Source organism: Sciurus vulgaris, assembly GCF_902686455.1.
Source record: "Sciurus vulgaris genome assembly, chromosome: 5".
In the NCBI taxonomy this organism is placed as follows: Eukaryota; Metazoa; Chordata; class Mammalia; order Rodentia; family Sciuridae; genus Sciurus; species Sciurus vulgaris.
In genome coordinates this window covers 85,792,264-85,815,224 of record NC_136465.1, presented here as the reverse complement: position 1 = coordinate 85,815,224, position 22,961 = coordinate 85,792,264, and the positions used below count along the sequence as shown (strand labels likewise).

Here is a 22,961-nt window from a genome sequence, read left to right as displayed (position 1 = left end):
AAGATCTCAAATAAAGAACCTGCTCAAAGTGTACAAATTTTCTTATATGATGAATAAGTTCAAGGAATCTAGTGTACAGCATAATGACTATAGGCAAGAATACTCCATTGCTTACTCGGAATTTTATAATAAAGCAGAATTTAAATGTTCTTCCCACATAAAAATATATTTGGTAATTATAAGTTTCATGGATATGTTAATTAATTCAATTGTGATAACCAATACAACAATGTATACATATTGAAATTAGCATGTTTTACACCTTAAATACATACAAGTTATAATTGTTAATTTAATATTTTAAAATAAAAATAAATAATCCAAGATAGGTCAATAGGAAATACAGAAGTATATCATCAGGGTTAAAAATAATGGTTAAAATTGAACATAGCACAAGAAATATCTGAGCAAAAGCCTAATTTTAACCTTCATATAATTGACATTCAGTAAAAAGAAGATATTAAAGATGAAGAAAGAATAACTAAGAATTTTCTACAACTTCTGAAAGACATCGATCCACACACTCAAGATCTCAGAAACAAAACAGGAAAAAACACACAGAAACATAAAAAGGAAAGAAGAAAAAAAAAAAAAAGAGAGAGGGAGAGAATGAAGGAATACAAGAAAAACGAGCATGAGCTGGGCACTATGGCACATTCCTGTAATTCCAGGGGCTCAGGAGGCTGAGGCAGGAGGATGGAGAGTTCAAAGTCAGCCTCAGCAACTTAGGGAGGCCCTAAGCAACTCAGCAATACCCTGTCTCTAAATAAAATGTAATAAAGGGCTGGGTATATGGCTCAGTGGTTAAGCTACTCTAGATTCAAACCCAGGCACAAAAATAAATCAATAAATAAAAATTAATGCCAAAACACAAAATAGCAAATTGTTTAAAACCAAAGAAGGGGAAAATAAAACATAAAGCAGCCCATGGAAGTGGAAAAACATTACAAATGTTAACTTCAAAGGTACAGCAGTAAAACTAAGTTTTGTACAGGGGTGAGGAAAACCAGAAGACACAGTTAAAAGAGAATCTTAGAAGTGCTGAATGGGGCGGCATCCAAGATGGCAGACAAGAAGGGGACTACAGTCCTTGTCATGCAGTAGCTCGGGATTCAAGCAGACTGCCTCTCTGTGAAGCAACCCTTGCTGCCCACCTATTCCCTGCTGTTCACCCCATTCATGTACCACAATCACCTGCTGTCTGCCAGAATATCACCTGCTTTTTGAGTGCAGATCACTCACTGACTGCTGCCTATCATCTGCCATTTGCCCATTTGCCTGCCTCTTGGCTGCCCATTGCCCACCTATTGCCCACTGCCCATTGTCCACCCACCAATCATTCACTGTTAGCCTGCAGACCGCCTGCAGACTGCCAGCAGATGGCTGTTGCCCACTGTTGCCTGGAAGTTCATGGTCATAGTACCTGCAGTTATGGTTACATGTGGTTGCCACCATTTTAAGACAACAGTCAGAACCTGCAAATTTGCCCCTGCCGCTGCTGCCACCATGATCTCAGGGCATGGTCAACTTAGTCTGGGGACTCAGGTCAGGACCTGGAGATATATTGGGGTACCTGCAGATCTGGTTGCACCTGAGGTCTTTCTGTTTGGTGCTGTAGTGGCTGCCAACTGGCTGCCTCTTTGCAGGGTTGTTCCTTTGTGTGAGTGCACTCCCGGTGGTCTCTGTGCAATTGAAAGGGCATTGAGATGGTGGGACTGCAGGAAGACAGTGTCTGGGGAAGCTGAAACCCAAGTCCATGAGATTGCAGCTGGGTTTGCGTGGGCCAGTCTGGGTCAGGAAAGCCAGAGACCAGCGTCAGTTCCCTGAGGAGAGCACAGCTTGAAGAAACTGGAGAAAACTGGGTTCTTTACAGCTCAGTGAGTCCCGAAGTGTGCAGGGAAAGAAGGGCCCAGCTAAAATGAGTGGGAAGACTGTAAGAGGGTGTGAGGGCATCTTGCTATAGGCTCATCCACCAACAGGTTTTTCCAGTACCTCCTGGACTAGAGCTGACATCAAACTTCAGACAACCCCACCTATCCATGGAAAAGGGAAGCTGAGAAAATTTTTGAAAGTCAACAGAAGCAATAGTTCAATTTTCCATTGAGACTTTACTCCTTTTTTTTTTCTTTTTTCACCCCATGTCTTACACCTCAAGCATCTTTGAATCTAAAAGTTTTCATGCATCAATTTACTGAGGAATGAAATGTCTGAATAGTATATGACAGTTTTGTTGCATATTCCTATATTTTTTTTAAAAATCTGTACCTATTTTTTCTCTCAACTACTTGTCTCCCTAGATTCTCTTTCTCACTTCTTTCATATAGTCAACCTCTATTAATTACTCCCTTGCTCTTATTATAAATTTTTACCTCTATTTTCTCTCCCTCTCCTTCACAAACATCACATCTTACACTACTTCTGTTCCCTCCAGAAGGTTGGGAAAAAAACATACCACTCACATGGATGGGATTCCATCCTCATATCAGACAAAGTGGACTTTAAACCAAACTTAGAAGGGATAAAGAAGGAAATCTCATACTGCTTAAGGGAATCATACACCAACAAGACATAACAATTATAAATATATATGCCTCAAACAATGGAGTATTTACATACATCAAAAAACCCTTCTCAATTTCAAGAATCAAATAAACCACAATACAATAATACTGGGTGACTTTAACACACCTCTCACCACTGGATAGATCTTCCAAACAAAAACTAAACAAAGAAGCTATAGAACTAAATGATACAATCAATGATTTAGACTTAACAAACATGTATAGAATGTTTCATTCATCATCCAGCAAACACACCATCTTCTCAGTAGCCCATGAATCCTTCTCTAAAATAGACCATATGTTATGTCACAAAGCAACTCTCAGCAAATACAAAAATAATAGAAATCCTACCCTGCATTCTATCAGATCATAATGCAATGAAACTAGAAATCAATGATAAAATAAAAAATAGAACCTACTCAAACATCTGGAGACTAAATAGCATGCTATTGAATGATGAATGGAGAAAATAAAATATACTTAGAGGTAAATGAGAACACTGATACATTATATCAAAATTTCTGGGATGCTACAAAGGCAATGGTCAGAGGACAGTTCATTGCATTGAGCTCATACATTAAAAGAATAGAAAGTCAACAAATAAATGACCTAGCATTATAGCTCAAAGCCCTAGAAGAAGAAGAACAGATCAACACTAAAACTAATAGAAGACAGGAAATAATTAAAATCAGAGCTGAAAACGATGAAATTGAAACAAAAGAAATTTCAAAAAATTGACAAAACAAAAAGATGGTTCTTTGAAAAAACAAATAAAATCAATAAACTCTTAACATACCAACGAAGAGAAAGAGAAAACTCAAATTACTAAAATTTGGGATGAAAAAGGAAATATCATGACAGATACTACTGAAATACAGAAGAGAATTAGAAACTATTTTGAAAACTTATACTCAAATAAAATAGAAAATATTGAAGACATTAACAAATTTCTAGAGACATATGATCTACCCAAATCAATGCAGGAGGAAATACATAATTTAAACAGATCAATTTTAAGCAATGAAATAGAAGTCACCATTAAAAGCCTACCAACCAAGAAAAGCTGAAGACCAGATGAATTCTTACCCAAGTTCTACAGGACCTTCAAAGAAGAATGAATGCCAATACTCCTCAAATTATTCCATGAAATAAAAAAGGAGGCAACCCTTCCAAACTCATTCTATGAAACTAATATCACCCTTATAAAAAAAAACAGGCAAAGCTACAACAAGGAAAGAAAACTTTAGACCAATACCCCTCATGAACATAGACATAAAAATTCTCAATAAAATTCTGGCAAATCTTATAGAAAAATATATTAAAAAGATAGTGCACCATGATCAAGTGGGGTTCATCCTTGGAATGCAAGGTTGGTTCAACATACAGAAATCAATAAACATAATACATCACATCAATAGACTTAAAGACAAGAATCATATGATTATCTCAACAGACACAGGGAAAGTATTTGACAAAATACAGCACCTCTTCATGTTCAAAACACTAGAAAAACTAGGGAAAGGAGGAACATACCTCAACATCATAAAAGCTATCTATGCTAAGCCCATAGCCAACACATCATTCTAAATGGAGAAAAAAGGAAAGCTTTTCCTCTAAAAACTGAAAAAAGAAAGGGATGCTCTCTTTCACCACTTCTATTCAACATCATCCTTGAAAACCTAGCCAGAGCAATGAGACAGAAGAAAGAAATTAAAGGGATACAAATAGGAAAAGAAGAAATCAAACTATCACTATTTTCCAATGACAAGATTCTATCTTTAGAAGGTCCAAAATATTCCACCAGAAAATTTCAAGAACTCATAAATGAATTCAGTTAAGTAACAGGATATAAAATCAATATGCATAAATCAAATGCATATCTACACATATCTACACATAATTTCTCTTGCATATCCACTGCAAGAGAAATTAGGATAACTACCCCATTCACAATAGCAGCAAAATTAATTAATTAATTAATTAATAAAATAAAATACTTGGGAATCAATCTAACAAAAGAGGTGAAAAACCTCTATGATGAAAGTTATAGGACACTAAAGAAAGGATCTTAAGAAGACCTCAGAAGATGAAAAAAAATCTCCCATGCTCTTGGATAGAAAGAATTAATATTGTCAAAATGGTCATACTACCAAAAGTGTTATACAGATTCAATGCAATTCCAATTAAAATCCCAAAGACATTCTTCATAGAAATAGAAAAAGCAATCATGAAATTCATTTGGAAAAATAAGAGACCCCAAATAGCCAAGGCAATCCTTAGCAAGAAGAGTGAAGCAGGAAGCGTCACAGTACCAGACCTTAAACTATACTACAGAGCAATAGTAACAGAAACAGCATGGTATTGGCACCAAAACAGACATGTAGACCAATGGTACAAAATAGAAGACACAGAGACAAACACACATAAATACAGTTATCTCATGCTAGACAAAAGTGCCAAAAACATGTATTGGAGAAAAGAGCCTATTCAACAAATGGTGCTTAAAAACTGGAAATCCATCTGTAACATGTGTATCTTTCACCCTGCACAAAAATCAACTCAAAATGAATCAAAGACTTCAGCACTAAAACGGAGAAACTGCACCTCATAGAAGAAAAATAGGCCCAAATCATCATCATGCTGGTTTAAGACCTGACTTCCTTAACAAGACTTCTAAAGGACAAAAAATAAAATTAACAATCAATAAATGGGACGGATTCAAACTAAAAGCTTCTTCTCAGCAAAGGAAACATAACGTGAAGATAGTGACTAGAGAATGGGAAAAAATCTTTACCACACTCACTTCAGATAGAGCACTAATCTCCAAGATATATAAAGAGCTCAAAAAAACACCAAAAAAACAAATAACCCAATCAATAAATGGGTTAAGAAACTGAACAGAAGAAATACAATCAATCAACAAACACATGAAAAAAAACCTTCATCATCTCTTGCAATTAGAGAAATACAAATCGAAACTGCTCTAAGACTTCATCTCCCTCCAGTCAGAAAGGCAATTATGATAAACACCAGCAAAAATTAAGTTTTGACAAGGATATAGAGAAAAAAGTACATTATATATTGTTGGTGGGACTGTATATTGGTGCAACTACTTTGGAAAGCAGTATGGAGATTCCTCAGAAAACTTGGAATGGACCCATCATTTGATCCAGCTATCCCTCTCCTCAGTTTATACCCAAAGGACTTAAAATCAGCATATTACAGTGATGCAGCCACATCAATGTTTATAGCAGCTTAATTCATGATAGCAAAACTATGTAACCAACTTAGATGTCCTTCAACAGATGAATGGATAAAGAAAATGTGGTAAGTATACACAATGGAATATTATTCAACCTTAAGAATGAACTTATGGCATTTGCAAGTAAATGGATGGAACTAAAGAATATCAGGCTAAGTGAAATAAGTCAATGCCAAGAAACCAAAGACCAAATGTTTTCTCTAATAAGTAGATGCTGGTACATAGTGGGAGGCTGGTAGGGAAGAATGAAGGAACTTTGGATGATTCAGAGGGGAGTTAGTGGAGGGGTGGGGTGGGTGGGAATGGGAAGTACAGTAGGTTGAGACAGACATTATTACTCTACATACATGTATATATAGAGTAAAAAATTTAAAAATTTTCTAAAACTATTATCACTGTCAAGATAAGATAATGAAAAACACAAATGAATAAAAGTAAAAATAAAAATAAATTGGAAAAAAAAAAGAAGTACTGAATGGGAGCTGAGAAAGAAAAAGTCTGCCAACCTAATCCTATACCCATCAGCAATAAGGATGCAGCCAAGGCCTTTGTTCAGACAAGGACTCAGGCAACTTCCAGCTTCCCTGCATTGACACATAGGTAGGGGGAGAGAGAGAAGAAAAGTGGTCTTAAAGCAAAGAAAATATGTGAAGCAATTAATACCTGAAATAGTAAGAATATAAATTAATATAAATTAATACTCAGCATACAATACCATAATTGCAATGTCTTCTGAAATCTCATGTATAGAAGTAAAATGATTTGACAATAATAGTACATCAGGAAGGTAGGCTATATAAAATTTCAGTTTTTAATTTCTTTCATTATCAAGAAAATGGTAAAATAATATTTTATATTATTAAATAATTTGATAAGAATGTAGGTTGTAGTTTCCAGAATGATCACTAAAATAAGATTAAAATAAAGTGCTAGAAGGTGAAATGACAGAATAATAATAAATGGAAAAATAATAGGATAATATAAGCACCTGGTTATTTTTATGAGGGAAAAAAATCCAGAAGAACAAAAAGAAATGGAACCATAGATTACATCAGTAACTAAACCAAATTTAGATAGAATACATACCCAAATAAGAACCCAAGAATGTTGGACACTAGTAAAGAAGAAAACAGTATTAAACAATTCTGTTCTTTTTAGAAGGGATAAATTTTAAATAGAAGGACAAGGATAGGTTAAAAGTAATATGATGAAAAAATATACAAAGAAACAATAAACATTGAAAAGCTTATATATCCATACCATTTTTAAACAATTTCTTTAAAGTAAGATGATTTTAAGGAGATAAACAAGGTATATGATAAAAGAGACTAGTCAATAGGAAAATGTAAACAGTTATCAATTCAAATGCACAGTAAAATAATTTCCAAAATAAAACAAGAATCTATAGTACTAACAGGAAACTTATACAAATATTAATCGAACTAAAAGACTGTAGGACATTCTTTTCATATGACACTTTGAATGATATGATTAACCAATTTTAACTAACTGAGGTGTATAGAACATCAACATCAACACAAACAGAATTTTTATTACTTAAGAGCACATTAAGCACATGTTGAAGAAAGTTTGTTCTCTCACCAAATTTGAAATTAAGTCAATAATGTTGACATAAAATGCTTTTCTTAAAACTATATGTCACAGAAGAAAGGAAAACAAAAATTTGATAATATTTTGAAATGGAAAAAAATGAACATATTACCAGTTAACAAGTTGAGGAATGTTGGTGAGAAGTGCTTAGAGGAAATGGATATATTGAAAAATCATACTGCTGTAAAAAAGGCTTACAATTAATATTCAAACTTCTGTCTCAAGAACATTAAAATAAAAATTGCAAATTGAAACTAAGGAATGAATTCTAAAAGCAATAAAAATAAAATAAAAATTTGTACTATAAAAATCAAAAGGTTTAAATTTATCTGAACATTTAAAAAATTAATAAAGTCCTAGTAATATAATCAAGACAAAAGAAGGAAAACATAAATTATAGTTCTTAGGAAATAAAATAGGAGGAAGACAAATTAATACTCTTAACCTAAAAACAAGAGGATATTTTATGGTATGTTAATAAATTCAGCATTATAGTTTCAAAATAGAGACTTAAAAAATACTACTTGTTGAAGATGATAGAGCACAATGATTGTGTAAGTTCTCCAGAACTTGAATCTTTTCTTTCGCAAAGAAATTTCATATCCCAAAAAGCTTATATTAAGGGAGAATAATACACCTATTTACAAATTTTTCCAAAATATACACAAAAGTGATATTTAAAAATTCTTGAGGCCTTGCTTCTAAACCATGGAAACATCACAAAAAAACTGCCAACCAATCTCTCAAATCAAATGCAGAATATTTTAAGAGAATAATGTATTAAAATGAAAATGGATTTATTCTAGAAATGAAAGGCTGACCTAAATATTTTAAAAATCTATATAATTCATCATATTAACTGAAAAATAAATACTATGATCATACTGATAGAGTCAAGTATTTAGAAAAATCTAATCCTTATTAATGGTTTTTAACAGATTTTAAACTGGGAAAATGAAAGACATTCCTTAAAGTAAAAATTAAAAAATATGACAGACTTAGAGAATGTCTTTTTAAGACTTTAACTGAAATCTTTGAAATTTCAAAATTGTAGGGATGGTGTTATAGCTCAGTGGTAGAGTGTGAAGCATTGGGTCCAATCCTCAGCATCACACAAAAATAAAATAAATGAAATAAAGATATTGTTTCCATGTATGACTAAAAATAAAAAAGTAAATTTCAAAATTGTAAGAAGTTCAATTAAACACCACACACTTTTGGGGATTGGGTTGCTAGACAGTTTTCTGGACTATCAACTGTCATTGACAAACCTTTAGATACTCCTGAAAAAGGAAGATAAAACAACATTCCTTTTCTGTTAAAAAAAAAAAAAAATAGTCACCCTACTTATATACATCACAGCAGCAGGAATGATCTCAATCTTTGAGGCAGAGGATCTTGGTTCTGTTTTGTCATGTGTAAAATCAATATGGCATCACTTGCCCAAAAAATGATATAAAGAGGCAATTGGAAAAGTGTGAAAACATTTATATTTGCCAAAGTGTAAAGTGGAATATAAAAAAAAAAAATTAATATGTTTGTTTTTACTTTAAATTTTTGAGATAATTGTAGATCCAAATGAAGTTAGGTGAAAAAAATGCTAGAGATCCCATGCACCCTTGCAGACCTATAAGTACACTGTCTCTACCAAGACATTTGTTATAATGTAAAATGAAAATTCTAGCCACTTTTAGGGTCCAGGTTAGTGGTGTTAAGGGTATTCACATTGTTGCCAAAGAAATCTCCACTACTTTTTCCTTGTGTAAATCTTACTGGTGTAAAACTCTTTACCTGTGAAGTAAGTCCTCTTTTCCACTGCTTCCTGCTCTATACCCTCATAAGTACTGTTCTGTTTTCTGTTTCTCTGAGATTAGCTACTTCAGATTCTTCATAAAAGTGGAATAACACAGTAATTTCTTTTGTGGCTTTCTTAATTTAGCTACTATACTATCCTGAAGGTTTATCCTTGTTGCACCTTGTGACAGAATTTCCTTCCTAGTTAAGGTTGAATTATATTCCATTGTCTGTATATGGACATTTGGTTGCTTCTACTTCTTGTCTACTGTGAATATTGCCACTAGGACCATGGGTGTGAGAATATCTCTTCAAGCCTCTCCTCTTAATTTTTTTGAGTGCATACCCAGAGGTGAAGGTTCTGGATCATATTAAACATTCTACTTTTAACTTTTAAATAATGCTCCACATTATTTTCCATAGCATTGGTATCATTAGACAATGCCACTCAAAGTGTACAAGGTTCCAATTTTTTCTCATCCTCACCACCTTGTGTTATTGTCTAGGTCTGGGTGATTTTTTCTGGTTTTGTTTTGGATTTTTGCTGTTGGATTGTATATTTGTTTGTTGAGACTCTTTCATGATTGGTGCATCTCCAGTTTTGAATGATCATCATTTCATTGGTACATGATTCTAGGTGCATTAATACATTAATACCTTAAATGTTTACTACATTAAATGTATTTCTTTATTAAATTATATATTCCACTGCCCTATCTTCTTTCTTATTTGGTTCCTAAAGAGAAGCCTTATACAATTTTCTACTTTTTCTCTTTAGGTAAGGTGCTTTCCTCCTCCAGTTTCTTTCAAGATTGTCTGTGGTTTCTGTAGGTGTCAGTTTTTGTTTGTTTGTTTTGTTAATATATATTCTTGCTTGATATTTGCTTCCTGGATCTATGTAGTTTGTTGTCATTCATTAATTTCAGAAAGTTCTTAGCAGTTGTTTCTTCAAATATTTCTTATGCTTCTCTTTTCTCATTCTGGTGTTTCCATTACATGTTTATCACACTCTTTGTAATTATCACACAATTATTTGATATTTGGTTCCATTTTACTCATTCTTTTTTTTTTAATTGTAAACAAATGGCATACAACTTGTTTCTCTGGTTGTACATGAAGTAGAGGTATACCATTTGTGTAATCATACATTTACATAAGGTAATGAAGTTTGATTCATTCTGTTATTTTTTCCTTCCCCCCACTCCTCCCACCCCTCTTTTCCCTCTATAAAGTCCCTCCTTCCTCCCTTCTTGCCTCCCTCCCACCCCTCATTATGTATCATCATCCGCTTATCAGCGAGATCATTTGTCCTTTGGTTTATTGGGATTGGCTTATCTCACTTAGCATGATATTCTCCAACTCATCCATTTGCCTACAAATGCCATAATTTTATTATTCTTTATGGCTGAGTAATATTCCATTATATATATATATATATATATATATATATGTCACAGTTTCTTTATCCATTCATCAATTGAAGGGCATTTTTTATCTCAGTAATATGAGAAGTTTGTACTGACAGATTTTTAAGCCCATTGGTTCTTTCCATGGTCATTACCAGTCTGATGAATCCATCTAAGGTGCTCTTTGTAACATTTTCTTCTAGCACTTCCTTTTGATTCATTCTCAAGTTTTTACCTTTCTGTTTACATTTCCCAGTCATTTTTCAATATTGTCTAGTTTTTATATTAAAGCCTTAACATATTGTTTATAGCCATTTTAATTTCGTTCTGATAATTCCACACTCCATGTCATATATGATTCTGCTTTGTGTCTACATATTCTACTTTTACCATACCTTTTAACTTTTTGTTGAATGCTAGTGATGATGTGATGCATGTGGGAATAAGAACATTAAGATGTTTCCTACTTGTTACTGGCTCTAATGACTTCCACTGCTAGTGAACTGATTTCAGAGATTCTTGATTTTGACATGGTTTGAGCATATTCCACAGAGATTCACATGTTGGAATCTTGGTCCTCATGGTGGCAGTATTGGAAGGTAATATGGAACCTATAAAAAGCAGGGCTTAGTGGGATGTTCTTAGATCTAGTGTCGGCATTTCTTTGAAAGGCATTGTGGACTCCCATCTCTCACTGGTTTTCTATCTGGCCCTGTTGTCTCTCCTTCACCCATGCTCTTGCTGCTGAAATGATATCTGCCATGGGGTTCTCAACAAAGCCAAGTTGATAGTGGGACTATAACCATGAATTGTCAAAACTGTGAGCCAAATAAATTTATACAACCTCAGCTATTAAGTTATAGTCATAGGAAATTGAATAACACAAGTCATATTTTTCTGAAACTCTAGTTTTAAAAATAGTAGTTTGTACTATTACCTCAAATTTCTAAGAAAAACCATTGAAAATAAAATAGTTCAAGATTTTTTCTTACTGTGAATGTAGGAATAATGACTTCTAAACTCTTTATATGTTGGAACTGAAACTCAAATTCCTACATGTTGTAAATGCTGTTTTCATCTTGAACAGAGACATTTAGCCTTTCTGCAGACACCTATACATACATTCACACACATACCTTTTTATTTGAAAAAATAATAGACTATAAATGAATTGTTCAAAAATAATTGCATTCCTTTTTATCTGTATTATATAAAATAAGAAGTAAAAATTTCTAGCTCTTTGACACTCCATTCAGGGATAATTATTATTTTGTATTTGGTGTATTTTCTTCTGATTTTTACCTAATGATATAAAATGAGCTCACATACTTTTTGAACAAAAGTTTAGTTTTGTTTTACTTATTGTGCTCTAGTCTCAAGACACTTAACTCCACACAGGTCACACAGGAATTAAAATAATAGGATCAAGGTGCATTGTTACAACTAACTCCACTGCAGGTTTTCTTGGCTACTTTTGTAAAGCTCATTAACAGTAAGCATTGGTTGAACATTTTAGGTTCTCTGATATGTACTAGAATATTTTTTTTTTCCTCCAAGCAGTGATGACCAGGTCAGAGGAATAGCTTGCACTGGAATGAGCTAAATCTGCAATAGGTATCTACTACCGTTCCTTGAATGCAACAGGCATGCAACATCTATTGGTGTCTTGAGGAAGCAAAGCTTACATATCTGAATCTTGTACTAGCAATTAAAGTGAATATAACATTAACAAAGAATTCACCCAAATTTATAACTGCTTTAAGTTCACTGAAGGGATGTATCACTATGTTGTACAATAGAAATGTTTTCATTTGGTTAGGACCTGGAGTGGGATAATATAGGAGAAAGCTTGGGCCAATAAATTGATAAAAGGTTTTAAAAGTTACATATATTGAGTATTTTTTGTGTCTATTCTAGAACTTTTAACATTAATTAACACATTTAGTATTCAACAATCCTATGAGATGAGCACTATTATTTTTTTCCCATTTAACTCTGAGGAATCTGAATTTTAGACAAATTACAAGCCCAAATTCATAAGGTGATGCCTAGAGCCAATGCTTTTCACACTGCTATATCCAGAAAGATAATGGTAGAATCCTATAGAGCTTCACTTTGAAAGCTTCTGAATGCCAAGCAAAATATTTTGAATATTTTTTTCTGTAAGCAATGTGGAGTCAATGAAGACTAGACGAGAGGAATAGCATCTATAAAGAGGAATAGCATCTACAAAGGCGTATTTTCAGATAAATAATTTAATAACACTATACTGAATGAACTGAATCTGAAATAGATAAAAAAGAATAATTATTGAGAAGTCTGTTTCAATAGTTAAATAGTGAAGGAATGAGTGCTTATTTCAAGGTAATAGCAAGAAATAACAAAATCAAAGGCAGTCATTATAATCACATTCTTTCATTTTTTTACTATTATCACTCCAAAAAGAAAAAAAAAAAAAAGCTCTATTGAGTTTATAGTCTTAGATGCCAAGCCTAATAGATCTTGCCTCTTAATCCATCCAAATACCAAAATGGACAGACAGAAAAAAATTCTATTGTAACTGAATGCATTGACCAATAGTTAGCATTTCTTAAAAAGCATTTCATAACATAAAATTTTAAAATCATATAGAAATATATTTTTGAAAAATTAAAAGATAAAGATATTTATAATGGGGTCAAAATAATATGTTAATATGATATATATATTATATTTAGTAAAATATATATTATCTTTAGTAAAAAATTATATATTATCTTTATATATATATAAAATATATATATATTATCTTTAGTAAAATATATATATTATCTTTAGTAAAAGAATCAATCTCAAGAGGAAAGCAGAAAAAAATCTTTTAACTGAGGTAGCACAAATCAAAAAAGACTTACCCATGCATAAGTACCTGAGAAAATGAAGTACACAAAAATAAAAGCAAGAACTGAAAACAGACATTTTCAGTCTGAGAGCAGAACGTTCAATATAATAATATGAGAAGGCATTATAATAGAAAAAGGAGAAGGCATAAACACCTCTAGTATACAGACAAAAATAATAATTGTTTTTAGAAACCAGGAGATGGGCTCCAATTTCCATAACTTAATAAATAGACACTTTACATGCAAAAGAGCCCTAGAAAAGATTAGAGGCTGAATGACCTAAAATAATGCTTTAGAATTGCCCTCTTTTTTCCCTCAAATCTCATATTATTCAATATAATAATATATACAAAAAAAGTAATCTAGCAACAAATTAATTTTAGATGCCTGAATATAACAGAGAAGGACATGTGCAAATAAACTCAGCAGGTAGCTAATAGCTGGTTTCTCCCAAGAACTTATTGTCATCTTTACATCTGAAAAAAAAAAAAATCAAGGTTCTGCCTTTGGGAATATCTCTAACATATTTATACTGGCGATTTACCTTTCTAGTTAATAGACATCAATATCCTGGCACCAAAATAGAAGCACTGAAAAGAGATGAAAATGAGCTCAAAGGAAACATTTTCCTTTAAGAAAAATACCATGAAAATATAGTAGATTGCAATTTCTTGAGCATAAATTGTCATGTGTACAAACTTCATTAAAAATGAGCTTAATATAAAAAAAACTATTCTTTGGTACTCCACTGATGTAATGTGTTTATCCGCCCCCCCCCCCACACACACACACTTCCATAGCAGCACAGCTTAGCTAATAAGTTAAATGTTTTTAAAAAATAAGAGTGCAAAGGAAATCAGGCCAAGAGCTATTAGGAGTGGCTTAATGATCAGGATTAGAGTACCTAAATTTCCTGGAAAGACATCTAAATCCAAATCCCAGTAGCAATTCCACCTTCTATTCGTGAAAGATAAATGAACTATGTTCCTAATAACTCACTTTGTAAAGGTGCTTTAGGCAGGACTTTGAACACAGTGCAGTGTCTTAGAAACTAAGGACATAAAAACACCTGTTTTAATTTGAAAAACTTCACATTCAAAAGATATTTTAAAGTTAAAATTGGCACTTTGTACCCTTGTCCTCCCTTTTCAGGGTTACTGTATGATGTCAACTTAAAGTACAGAATTTTATGATTCTATCAATCAGGAGTTTTTGAAATATATATCTAGACGTACTGAACTGCACCCTGCTAAAGCCTCACCACGTTCTCTCCCATCTGTGCTTGATTAGCTCATCTGACTGTGGATTGCTGTCCACATGATTGCCACTCATCACATGTCATCAAAACAGTCCCAGACTCATGATGAACATGGTTCCCTGTGCCCTGAGAAGTGCAAATACTATACTGTCTTAGACAAGTTAGGTAAGTTCTCTGGACTGCGTTTTGCTCATACAAAATGAAGAACTTGAACTTGATTGACCCTTTAGATGCCATTCAGTTCTGGGTTTCTACATTGTCATGCCTTCACCAGTATTTCCAGATTCTGAACTGACAAGACTGTCAAATGTGATGAACTGAGTGTTTTGCCAGAGTTCACTCACTGAAATTCAATTAGATGTCACTAGGACAAAGTAATCCATAGTCAAGTTTTTTTCAGCATATGGCTTTCATGTCTCAAAGTGCCCAGAAGTTTGTTTTTCACATGGAAAATATGCTTTACTATATTCTTGAGAATCAAAGTCAACTAACATTTGTTGAACAAAATCTGTGTGCAAGGTACTGTGCTGACTCCTGTCACTTAAATTATTTAGTTTAATCCTAATAAAAATTACTAAATTGTTTTTGCCATTATGCCCATTTTAGAGTTTCAAAAAACTAATGCTGTAAAGAGGTTAAAAAGAAAGAAATTTTAAACTCCAATCTTTTAGTTCATATACTTAAGGAACTGGATGGATGTGTTTGTTTGTGTGTGTGTGTGTGTGTGTGTGTGTGTGTGTGTGTGTGTAGCGTTTATGTATATACCATTACTGAATCCTTTGATTGACCATACATTATGCTACATAAGAGATGTGTATATATTGCAAGGTCTGTATTAATAAATAGATAAAGCATAGTGATTTATTACATTATCCAAGATGGCAAAGTTTTCCTGTGGTAGGACCAGGATTCAAACTCAGATTAGTTTGATTTTAGAGCTCATACTCTTAGCCACCTCAATATACTGCTGCTGACAGGATGCTGTTTTTCATCTGCAATTTTTATTTCACTTCAATCAATACTGGACCACAACTCAGAGCTGCTAAAAAGTTATTTGGATCCTATACAATAAAAGGGAGGGTAAACTTGAATATTTTCTGTGATCATCTTCTGAAGTCTCCCATTTTCTCTCAGATTATCAAGATAAAATGTAAAGAAGATAGTCCTTTTTATTGTTATTTTTAAAAATTGAATTAAGAGATTTGCATGTATACGAATTGACCGTTCAGGGAAGTACAGGGGCTGTTGAACTAACTTCTGTTGTAGGGATTATGAAGACTTCATGAACATTCTGCTCTTAGATTTTGTTCCATCTATACTTTAAGTGAGGTGAAAGAGAGGACACATATGTGGTTGTGCTGTACCGTAATGGAGCTTCCAACCACCACCTGGAAATGGCCCGCAGAAATAGCACTCTGCTTAAATACATTCATCATAATCTCTTGGATGACCAGCCACATGTAGGTGCATGGTTTTGCTCTCACCGATATACTCAGCTGCAATTGTAATCTACCTTTAAGTACCACATTTTCCCTCTTGGAAAAAAAAAAAAATTCACCTTTGAAAACTTAGCCTCATTTTCCAAAACAAAGTTTATCAATTTCCCTTGTGTTTTTCGTAGCAACAATGAAAAGACACAATTTCTTAAATGGAGAATTGACAAGTGACAGTGATTAATGACATTTTTGTTTATTGGCTTGGCTGAAGACCAAGTATGAACAGTGCTTTTCTAGACCCCTTGTTGGTAAAATTGCAGCAAAAAACAGGTGCAAAAACATTACACATAATGTAGCAGAAGAGGGCTTACATCCAAGAAACTACCCATTTTAGTTTATATATTTTGTACTTTGCTAAAGGAGAAATGTGGATCAAATTTCTTCCAACACAGTTGGATGCTGTATTTTCTTTTTCAGTCTTACATATTGTTCAAAAAACCAATCAAGATAAATATAAAAAGTTTATGTTAATTTCTATTTTATAGTTATTTGCATTTTTGATGGGTTTTACTTTTTTAATTCCTCTTTTAGATTGCTCTCGTCTTCATAAGAAATATACTAATAATCAAACCAAAGAGTATTTATCAAACAGTAACTTTACTTTCCTGTCTTTATTTGCTGCAGGACACAGTCTCTGTCCTTGAAAAGCTTCCATTCCCATAAGGAAAACCAAGCTTCTAGCATCAGCCTCTCTCTTCCCTAACTAGACAATAGCTCTGCAGCTCTATTAACATCCAACTTGCTTCACTTACACTATTTATTTTTCTTTCCACCATCTCATCACTGAGATCCTGGATTTGCAATATTTATGCATCAAATGTTCTCATTAAAGTTATTGACTGTGATGTCCCCACAGGAGAGAGAGAAAAGTCAACTCAGGCACTCAGTCCACAGACACAGATAAAAAGAAGTAAAAGACAAGGAACACACAGTGACTCATTTTTACTGAGGGAGAAATAAAGTGGAGAACTTCTGATAGAAAGAAAGCCCATAATATGTAAGTACTCAAACATGTATATTGGATAAATAAAAATTATTTTGTAAGCCAAAATAGGCTTATAAAGAAAAGGAAACAACTGTAATTTTAAAAATGTATGTCTATTTTATTTGAAATCAGACATCTTGGGGCCACATCAAATGTTCCCCGACATTTTAAAAAATCATTCATGTGCTCTAAAAGTTTATTTGAATGTCTTCTGACATACTCTCTGGATTCGAATATTATTAAAGCATTTATTCCTATCAATTAAATGAATATATCTCTAGTAAAACTAATACCTAGACTCTGGTTTGCAACCCCCAACTGTATACTGATATTGTGAAAAACAAATAAACTTATATTAGCAATAACTTTAATATGTTGAAATTTTGTTATGATTTTGAAAGTCTTTTTTCCTTAAACCATTTGAGCACCACAAAAAAAAAAAAAAAAATGAAAAGAGAATTCGAAACACAGCCATAATCTAAAACTAACTGTTTTAAGTGTAGTTCAGTCAAACATATCCAGACCATCAATTCCCATTTCATTGTCAAATTGCCCCATAATCAAACCTTAGCTGAGTGAGCGGCTTCTAGATTCAGGATATTCAATCCATTAGAGGCATTTGAAAGTGATCAGGAATATTTTAAGTTATTGAGCAAAATGAAGAATCTTTCCATCAAATATACCAGTGGCACCCCTACTGAAAATAACTGCTTGAACCTTTTTTCTAGAGGGAAAAATAAATAAAAATATCCTATATGAGCTAATGTCAATCCTAGTTGTGTGGGCTCTCTAGGGTGTTCCAAGTATCTCAAAGAGACTAAGGACATTTGTTCAAAACTTCTCATAGGGATTTTTAGAACCTATTTGAAAAGAAAATACTGTTGCCTTTTATGTTGAGATCTTGTGATCAAGCTAGATAAAAACTTCCAGTTAAAGAGTCTGTTTTATTACCTTACAACCCAACTAAACCAGGCATTTAGCACCAAAACTAGGATATTGTAAATCATTCATAGCTGACGCAATAGCAACTGGAAGAACTAGATAAATGGATACATATTTTGAAAGAGGCAAACTGTTACAGAGGATACTGAAAGGAACCAGGTATTTTTCATGTTCATGTTTAGTTTATATTGAATTATGAGCAAATAAGTAACTATTTTACATACCTGAATTCCTTTAGTCAGTTTTGCATGGCTGTGACCAAAATACTTGACAAGAACAATCTAAAGGAGGAAAAGTTATTTGTCTCACAGTTTCAGAAATTTAGCCCATGCTCAGCAGATTCTATACTTCTGGGCCTGTGGTGTGGTCATGGCAAAAGGACATGGTGGAAGAAAGCAGTTCAGGACATGAAAACTAGAAATAAGAGACAGATCTGCTCACCAGGGACAAAATATAAACCCCCAAAGCACACCCCCAGTGACCTACTTCTTCCAACCCTACCGTGCCTTTTTACTGTTACCACTCAGTTAATCCATATCAGTGGATTAATTCACTGATTAGATTAAGGCTCTGGTAGCCCAATCATTTCACCTCTGAACATGCTTGTATTGTCTCACACATGAGCCTTTGAGGGACACCTCATATCTAAATCACAATATGAATGGAATAAGTACTTTAGAATACAGAATGCAATCCTATGAAAGATTTTCCTTGAGAATTCTGAGAGTCACCCAGGTAGTAAGGTGATAAGTTGGTCACTCAGAATAAGAATTTCTAGGAAATTTATTGTATTTTCCATCTGTGTATTAAACAGTGAATTAAAGTATGCTGACCCAGGAAGTTATGGTATTGATTGTTAGTTTTCTATTTTGAAAATTTTAAACTCATATTTATACTTTATCCTTGGAAATTTATTAAGAAATATTTCTATTTTCTCATTCTCTCATTCATTCATTCATTCATTCATTCATTCATTCATTCATTCATCAGTAAATAAGCTTCCGATACGAAACTCCTATAGGCAATACCATGGTTCAAACAATTTGAGAGAAAACAAAGTTTACCAAAAAAAAAAAAAATCTACTAAGAGTTTGCAATTGTCAGGTCCTCTTTGACAAAATAAATAATAAAAGCCTCTTCAATTATGTTGATATGCCTTTGACAACAAAGAAATTATTGTTGATATATTAAGATGGGTCACTACTATACACCTCAAGCCTAAAAATGCCATTAAATAGAGTAACATAAATGTTCAAATTACCATGTCCCACCCCATCCTAAGTGCTCTCATAAAACCACAAATTAGTCGAAAATAGCCTGATCATCTCTCTATTCACCAAAAAGTGGTGGCACCAACTTTGCATTGCCTTAGATAAGTGTTCATAAATTGCCATCTTTATTCCAATCTGAGTTTTCAAATAGGCATTTCAATCCAACATAATGATAAAAAAGAAACACTGCAATATTAGAATGATTGACATTTTTATGGTATCTTCATCAGACATATTCAGTGAAATACTTTTCTATATGTCTTATTTTAGTTTTCTACTATTATTCTGTCAGTCATCTCTTAGATATGAACTTCAAAATATAATGATGGTCATAAAAAATTTCTTAGTCCTCTCTTTCTTCTATTTTATTTTGTTGTTGTTGTTGTTTAAAATATTTTTTAGTTGTCATAGACCCCTTTATTTTACTTATTTATATGTGGTGCTGAGAGTCAAACCCAGTGCATTGCACAAGCCAGGCAAGTGCTCTCCCACTGAGCTACAACTCTAGCTCTTTGGTTTTGTTTTTTGATGCCAGGGATTGAACCCAGGGACTGCTTAAATACTAAGTGACATTACCAAACCTTTAAAAAATTCTTTTTTTGAAACAGGCTCTCCCTAAGTTGCTTAGGGCCTCGCTAAGTTGCCGATGCTGCCTTTGAACTTGAATTTCTCCTGCCTGAACCTCCTGAACTGTGGAGATTACAGGCATGCACCACTGGCTCTTCTCTCTTATATATATGTACCCTACATATATTACACAGGTGTATATTTAGAGGCTGATAATAGAAGATAGCTAGTTAGATAATATATTATCTAATTCAGCAAATTTATTAGTTTGACACTATTTATAATATTATAAGATGAAGGGAGGAAAAAAGGAAAGAAGGAATGGCCAGAGGAAAGAAAGTTATCTTTACTATATTCTGATATGTAGGTCCAAATTTCGCAACTTTATTTTAGGTAATTTCAATCCCAAGAAAGGACAACCATGGTCCTTTTTAAAATACCTTAAACCATGGACACCATTTTTCAGAGACTAGTGATCCAAACTGTGAATAATTTAGGCCTTTGGATATTTCTTCTTCTTGCCATCGGTCTCTAGACAATTGCGTAGATTAGTACATCAATCAAAGAATAGAAAAACACATTAAAGATTAAATTAAAATCTTTAAATTCATTTTGTGCATATCTCTTGTAGGAGCTTTGGTAAGTGAAAAATTAAAAATGACTACTGCCTTGTTTAATTTGAGTTTGTTTCATTTTAACAGAGACCAACCTAAACAAACACACCAAAACTGACTCCCCTTCAAACGGTAACTCATCTTCTGTCTCTCTCTTTAAATCACATTATCTGAAATCTCTGCCTTTTCCCAGAGACTGCCTTACTAATTCACTGACCCTCTGCCTGTACCCTGTCATTCTGTGAAAATTCCTTTCTCAGTAGCCATCTTCAGAATGTTCTTCATCAAATCCAATGGTCTCTTCTCAGTTCTCTCCTTGTTTTATTTTTCTACTGAAATTTGCATTCTAGACCGTTTACTCTGAGGAACACTATTCTCTCCTGGACTTGGTAAGATGTCTTGTGGCTGTCTCATCCTGTAATCACTCTGAATGCTCCACGTTCTTCCATCCATTCAGTAAGTCTTCCTTGCAGGCACAGGACTCAGAGTCAGATTTTCAAGGGTGAGCAGTCATGGGTCATAGGACATCTGAGGAAGCCTTACATACCAAATAAAGAGCCAAAAGCTTATGAAATTAAGTAGGATATATTTGAGATAATCCAGTGTATTGGGGGAAAAAAGCAACAACAAAATCTTTGTTTTCTTAGGATATTTTTTCTGAACTAACTCTTCTAAGCCTATTCTTTATTCTGTGTAGTCAATGAAGTCTGAGCTTAGTTCAGTGGTCAGCTAAGGATTGGATGGAAATTTCCTCAATTACTTGGGACCAATCTTGCAGTTTTGCCAAGATGATTTCTACATCAGTTGGGGCACATATTTGACAGTCTGCCAGGAAGTTTGCAATTCTGCCGTAGCTCTCACTTTCTTCTTGCACAACAACTCTATGTTAGCCAGAGGTAAAACCACAGGGTTCCTACTCTTTCCTGAACACACATGTAGCTCTGGGCATGCACTTCTGAGTGTGTGCACTGTCTTCTAGAATCCCAGAGACACAACTACAATTCCAAGTTCCTTTAGATATGTCATTCTCCATATTTTCCTTTTAGCTGTTTTGTTAACCTTTTTTTTTGCCCAGGCTTTTATACAGCTACTCAGGGAATCATGGTGTTGAATGATCTTCAGTGCATGAGGCCTTCAGTGATATTTGACTTTTGCTAATACATCACTCTAATAATAACTAAAGTTATTATTAGTAAATACTTAGAGAATTAATAAATGAAGAAAAACTTCATTAATTTTTCATACTTTATTGGGAGCCACTCTGACTGTTCTTTCCTCTCATTCAGAAATTCCCAGTGCAGAGGCTATTTTCCCAAGAGAGCCCCCATTAAGGTTCTGGATTAACCTCAGACAATGCTTAAATGCTGCTATAGATCCTAGAATCTTATTCAGGGAACTTATCATAGTGTATATTTCTGAATGTTTGCAAAATGATCTGATTACTACTGTAGGCCTAGATATGCTGTAAGTTCCACTACCAGAGTAAGAACTGTATGTGTACCTCTCACCTCTTTATCTTACTTCCAACCCACTTGCCATCATCACAAGGTAAAAATGTTAAGAATGTGTTGAATAATGATAGCTCTGTGTTCTAACTATGCAGAACTTATTTAAGTTTGTCATTTTATTTCTCCTATACATCCAGAATCCCAATAGTTTCCAGAGATCCATAGACTGAGTTTCCATGAACATCTGTAATGGTTCACTAGCAACCCAAAGCAATGTAAGTATCTTCCTCTTCAAATATGCTTTTCCTTTTTTCTTAATGCCAGTGTATCACATCACTTCTACTGAGACTAGATACTTAACCTGCTTCTACTCTTACTTTTCTCCCATTCCCTTATCTATTTTGAAGAAGTCATATTTACTATCTATGGCACTAAAATGACATCTGGTGTTACAGATGTTTTCCTAATGCAAATTCGGTTATACAAGTGGAAAAAAGTCAAAATTTCTAAAACTGGTATTTTAACCTTCCATGGCTTGTAATTCCAATCTTTTAGAAAATCTTAACCCTTAACTGTAATTCTATTCCTACTCCTTTGTGCATCATTCATACAATTATTACCCCAGATTATTAATTCCTGAATATTTGTCTCTAAACCTAAGCACCCACTTTTTTTACATTTCGAATTGTTAAATTGCTCCTGCCTGTATTCAAAATATAACCAACTACACATGATTTATGAATTCTCAGATTCTTAATCTAAATTTAAATTTCCCATTTTTTAAAACTAATTATACATACATATATGCACACACATTATATCATACATATATGAGGACCTACTTACATATAGGAGCTAAAAATTTCT

General features: G+C 33.4%; 1 long non-coding RNA gene across 1 annotated transcript in view; it reads left to right on the top strand.

The window, feature by feature from the left end:
- LOC306662033 overlaps positions 1–22,515 on the top strand; it is a 79,556-nt gene extending 57,041 nt beyond the window's left edge. Inside the window, exons 2-3 of the long non-coding RNA XR_013764044.1 lie at positions 17,124–17,264; positions 22,292–22,515. This is a non-coding gene — a long non-coding RNA (uncharacterized lncRNA). The remainder of the gene's footprint in view (positions 1–17,123; positions 17,265–22,291) is intronic.
- Positions 22,516–22,961: the final 446 nt, after the last annotated feature.